Source organism: Myotis lucifugus, unplaced genomic scaffold (genome assembly GCF_000147115.1).
Source record: "Myotis lucifugus unplaced genomic scaffold, Myoluc2.0 scaffold_1248, whole genome shotgun sequence".
NCBI classification, from domain to species: domain Eukaryota; kingdom Metazoa; phylum Chordata; class Mammalia; order Chiroptera; family Vespertilionidae; genus Myotis; species Myotis lucifugus.
Genome location: NW_005872296.1, coordinates 73,632 through 79,631, shown reverse-complemented (window position 1 = coordinate 79,631; position 6,000 = coordinate 73,632). Strand labels below are relative to the sequence as shown.

Sequence of the window (6,000 nt, the reverse complement as noted above, 5' to 3'; positions counted from 1 at the left end):
AGGAGGCAGAAAAAGATGGCAGGAACGCAGGGTTCAAACCATGGGTGATGTGAACGTACCAGCGATAGCCACAGGTCAGCAGGAAAGCAGCAAGGGCCCTGAGGAAGGGGAGTAAGATTCCTTTCCTGTTGGAAACAGATCAGCAGACAGGAGGAGGTCTGAGGGGGAAGAGGCTGGGGCCAGGGAGACTGTTAGGAGCCCGCACATCAAGAATCCCTTCCGTGCTCACTTCGGCAGCACATACACTAAAATCGAACTAATACAGAGAGGATCAGCATGGCTCCTGCCCAAGGATGACACTCAAATTCGTGTAGCGTTCCGTATTTACGAACATCGCCAGTTTTGTGAACATACGCTCCAACGAAGATCTGCTTTAGAAGGAAAGGACTGGAACAGCATAGGGCAAGGCTGTTCATTCATGGAGGAACCATGTTTGGCTGGAGATCACACATCTGTTAAACAGAATACCTCAACTTTGTTTCTTCTGGAGAGAAATAACAGTCTTAAGATGTTTGTTTTTGTTTCTTACCTAATTACCTGAAGCAAATACCAAAGGCTGGTGTCTGTTATGCAGCAAAGGGTTATTAGTATGATATGTTTTTCAATGTTTTTTTTTCTTTTTATCAGTTATTTTGCATTTAAAGTAAAAATTGTAAATGTTTGAAATAAATAATATCTAAAAATAAAGGATCACTTCCTTCAAAAATTCAAAGCAGGCAGAGACCTTGATCTCCTGGAGCTGATCTTATAATGGGGTACCAGGATAATAAAAATCCAATAATGCAGGGAGAGATGCTTTGAAGAACAGTAAGGCCAGGTGGGAGGGGTAAGGAGGGGCTGTTACGAAATAAGTTTTTGTCATGGAACGCTTCTCTTCCATTTCAGCAGAGACCTCAACCTGGGGGGGAAAGAGCCACCCTGATATCTGACATCTGAAGGAGGTGTAATTTGGCCAGAGGGAAACAGCCAATATTTTTGTGAAAAGTGAAAAGTCTGTCCTTTCTACCAATACTTCTCAAACTGTAATGGCCCATGTGCCTGGAGCCCCATGAAGATACAGCTGCCCACAGTCTCACCCCCAACAATTCTAAACCTGAAGGTCAAGGATGGGGACTCAGAATCTACAGTTCTAAAACTAGCCCAGGTGATGTTGATGCTGCTGATGTCTGGATCACACTTGGAGTGAAATCAATCAAAACCAGCCCTCTATCAGTGATGGCGAACCTTTTGAGCTCGGCGTGTCAGCATTTTGAAAAACCCTAACTTAACTCTGGTGCCGTGTCACATATAGAAATTTTTTGATATTTGTAACCATAGTAAAACAAAGACGTATATTTTTGATATTTATTTTATATATTTAAATGCCATTTAACAAAGAAAAATCAACCAAAAAAATGAGTTCGCGTGTCACCTCTGACACGCGTGTCATAGGTTCGCCATCACTGCTCTAGATACTCGCCGAGAGACTTTGACCTCTTCACCTCCAACTTTTCTTCTGACCCCAACAGCCTGCCCTATTGCCCAAAGACAAATTAACGAAGGGAAACACACATTACAAGCTTCTCTTTCCCTCTGATCCTAACAAGCAGGATTAGAATCAAGGTTTGTTAGGATCAGAGGGAGTGCCAGAGTCAACTCTAACCCCCTAATTTTACCCACAAGGCAACCTGGGCCATTCACAAAATACTCCCAATAAAAATTACAGCTGTAATTTACAGGCCCTAGCTTGTTTGGCTCAGCGGATAGTGTGTCGGCCTGTAGACCGAAGGGTGCTGGGTTTGATTCTGGTCAAGGTTTCAGGCTCGATGCCCAGTAGGGGGCACGCAGGAGGCAGCCAATCAATGATTCTCATCATTGATGTTTCTATCTCTCTCTCCTTCTCCCTTCCTCTCTGAAATCAATAAAAATATACTTAAATATATAACTAAATGTTTCTAGTAGACACATTGACGTAGGGTGGTGAACACACAGTACAATATACAGATGATGTACTATAGAATTGCACACCTGAAACCTATATAATTTTATTAACCAACAAATTCAATAAACTCAATAAAAAGAAGTCAGCTTAATTTTAACAATACATTTTATTTAACCTAATACAGTGGGGCCTTGACTTACGAGTGTCCCGACTAACGAGTTTTTTGAGATACCAGCTGTCTCTCGGCCGATTTTTTGCATTGAGTTGATAGAGTAATTTGAGTTAACGAGCTCCTTAACGAGCTTGATCTCGGAAAGAAGTCAAGGCCCCACTGTATATCTAAAGTATTACCATTTCAACTTATAATCAATATAAAAATTGAGATAGTTTACATTCTGTTTTCATACTAAGTCTTTGAAATCCATTGTGTGCCTTAATTAGCACTAGCCACAGTTCCAGTGCTCAATAGTCACAGGTGGCTAATGGCTACTAGATTGGATAGTGCAGACGAACACCTTTTAAAGGCAGCAGAGATCGCATAATCATCACCCAGGGACTCCCTAAGTTCAAAAGACAGCAAATTAGTTTTAGGTTTAAACAATGGTTATTACAGAAGCTTTTGATTTTTGTCCCACTGTATGACCGAATTGAAGTATCAGAGCAGAAGGTGGGGGAGAAAAGAATACCTTCAAACATCTTTTTGCCTTTTCATTGATTTGCTACATCTTTCATGTTGTATACTCATCTGTGATAGACACACGGAGGATTCACTACGTGCCAGGCACTATTTCAAACACTTTACATATTAGCTCTCACTTAATCTTCACAGGAACTTCAGGAGGCAGGCTTTGATACTGCCCCTACTTGACAGGTAAGAAAATGGAGAGACAGAGAAGTTAGTAACTTGCCCAGTTACTGTGCACAGAGCCCTAGAGCTACGTTTCAAGCCCAGCTGCTGAGGTCTGATCTTGGCTCTTTCCCCTGCTGACTGTGCCTCCAGGTCATTCATTCAATTGTCTGTGCCCAATTCTCCATTTCAATAGGAGATTAATAGACCAGCCAGCGTGGCTATGTGGTTGAGCGACAACCTATGAATCAGGAGGTCACAGGTTCTTGCCCGGGTTGCGGGCTCTATTTTTCTGATCATTGCAATATTAACAGTAACACCTTGCCAGACAGACGCCTGAGCTGTTCAACACATTTCACTTGCACTATGCCATTGATTCTCAAAACAAATTTATAAGGCTCGTACTATATCGAAGGGAAACTGAGGCCCCGAGAGATTAAAGTTCTCATCCAATGTTTGAGAGTGTGGAAGGGGTGGGGAAAGGCGGGGTAGCCAGGGAGACACTCACCCCTGCGGGATCCCGGTCCTCCCCTAACGCGGGAACTCGCGAAACGCCCCCAAAGCAGGGGCCCGGCCCAGGGGAAAGGCAAGCGGCAGCCCCGCCCCTCAAACCCGCTCCCGGCCTCCGACCGCAGCTTTTCCTCCCTGTGACCGAGGGGCCGGCGGCTGATCCTGTGATTAGGTCAGAAAAGCTGAAAGAGGCTGCGGGATCCCGGGCTCACTCACCTCCCGGAGAAACCGAGGCCGCGAGCTCGGCCTTCTGCAGCGGAAGTGCCTCCGACTTCGCGGAGCTCACGGACTACATTTCCCAGCATCGCTGGGGGAACTGGAGCTGCTGCCCCGCCCCCGGGGGGCGCTAGGGCGGCCTGATTCAAATTCCCAGAAAGAAGCTGGGTTCATTACCTCGCCCTCGGGTAACCCAAATGCCTCCATACATGCATAACACTTGATTAAACCTCCCTAAGGAACATGTTTGCTCTTTCCAAGAGCGGAAGTGCTCCCATCACAGGAGGCATCTGGACTACACATCCCAGAATCTTCTTTAGGGCCGAGCTTCCCACCAGCTGCAATTTTCTTTTCTTAAAAAGTATTAAATTGCCCTAACCGGTTTGGCTCAGTGGATAGAGCGTTGGCCTATGGACTGAAGGGTCCCAGGTTCGATTCCAGTCAAGGGCATGTACCTTGGGTTGCGGGCACATCCCCCGTAGGGGGTGTGCAGGAGGCAGCTGATCAATGTTTCTCTCTCATTGATGTTTCTAACTCTCTATCCCTCTCCCTTCCTCTCTGTAAAAAATCTCTCTCTCTCTCTCTCTCTCTCTCTCTCTCTATATATATATATATATATATATATATATATTTAAATATAGTTTTGATTCCAGAGAGCATGGGAGAGGAGAAAGAAACATCAATGATGAGAGAGAATCATTGATTGGCTGCCTCATGCACTCCCCCACTGGAGACGGAGTCCACAACCTCTGACCTGGAATCGAACCCATGACCTTTCCTTTCACAGGCCAATGCTATCACCACTGAAAAACACGGGCCAAGGCCGCCACAAATTCTTTTATTTTAAAAAATTTTTATTGTTGCCCTAGCTGGTTTGGCTCAATGGATAGAGCATTGGCCTGCGGATTGAAGCATCTCAGTTCGATTCTAGTCAAGGGCACATACCCGGGTTGCAGGCTCGATCCCTGGTCCTGGTCAGGTTGTGTGCAGGAGGCAAGCAATTGATATGAGACATTGATGTTTCTCTTTGTGTGTCTCTCCTCCTCCTTTCCACTCTCTCTAAAAGAAAATTATATTCTCAGGTGTGAATTTACAAAAGATAATATTAAAAGCAGCAATATAAAAGCAGTTACTTATTTACAAGGGAGCTCCTGTAACACTGTCAGTTGATTTCTCAACAGACACTTTGCAAGCCGGAAAGGATTGGCAAGAAATATTCAAAGTGATGAAAAGCAAGGACTTATAACCTAGATTATTCTACCCAGCAAAGCTATCATTCAGAGTTGAAGGACAGATAGAGAGCTTCCCAGAAAATAAAAAGCTAAAGGTGTTCATCACCACCAAACCAGTAATACAAGAAATGTTAAAGGGTCTTTTTTTTTTTTTTAATCCTCACCCAAGAATATTTTTTCCATTGATTTTAGAGAGAGTGGAAGAGAGAGGGAAAGACAGAGAGAAATATTGATGGGAGAGAAACACATAAACTGGCTGCCTCCTGCACGTGCCCTGACCAGGGCCCGGGACAGGGAGGAGCCTGCAACCAAGGTATGTGCCCTTGACCGGAATCAAACCTAGGGCCCTTCGGTCTTCAGGCTGACGCTCTAGCCACTGAACCAAACTGGCTAGGGCAAAGAGTCTTCTTTAAGAAGAAGAAGAAAAGATAAAAAACATGAATAAGCCCTAGCTGGTTTGGCTCAGTGGATAGAGCATGAGCTCTCGAACTGAAGGGTCCTGGGTTCAATTCTGGTCAAGGGCACATACCTTGGTTGCAGGCTCAATCCCTGGTCCTGGTCAGAGTGTGTGCATGATGCAACTAACTGATGTGTCTCTCTCACATTAGTATTTCTGTGTCTCTCTCCCTCTCCTTTTCACTTCCTCTAAAAATCAACAGAAAAATATCCTTGGGTGTGGATTAAGAACAATGACAAAAAACACATGATTAATGAAATAGCAATAAATACTCTTCTATCAACAATTACTTTAAATGGAAATAGGTTAAATGCTTCAATCAAAAGACATATGGAGGTTGAATGGATAACAAGAGACCCTTACACATGCTGTCTACACTTCAGATCGAAAGACACAGACTGAAATTAAAGGAATAGAAAACATCTATACTAATAAAAGGGTAATATGCTAATTAGACCAGACATCTTCCAGACACCCTTCCAGATGTCTTTCTGGATAAAGCCACGGTGGTGGGGGCTGAGGCAGAGATGGTTAGGGGCGACCAGGCTAGCAGAGGAGAGCAGTTAGGGGCAACCAGGCCAGCAGGGGAAGGCAGTTAGGAGCCAGCAGTCCCAGATTGCAAGAGGGATGTCTGATTGCTGGTTTAAGCTCAATCCCGCAGGGGTCCCAGAATGGACATGGTGCAGGTCGGGCTGAGGGACCCCCACCCCCTGTGCATGAATTTCATGCACTGGGCCTCTAGTATTTTATGAAAATGGAAACAAACCAAAAGCTAGGTAGTAATACTTATACCAGACAAAAAAGACTTTTAAACAAA

At 44.5% G+C, this 6,000-nt stretch overlaps 1 protein-coding gene and 1 non-coding gene across 2 annotated transcripts in view; one reads left to right on the top strand and one right to left on the bottom strand.

The window, feature by feature from the left end:
* Window positions 1–6,000, bottom strand: part of LOC102435818 (zinc finger protein 45) — a 39,176-nt gene that overhangs the window by 11,913 nt on the left and 21,263 nt on the right. The window lies entirely within an intron of this gene.
* Window positions 222–328, top strand: LOC111824351. The gene has a single exon (XR_002827433.1). It is a non-coding gene; the product is annotated as a U6 spliceosomal RNA (small nuclear RNA).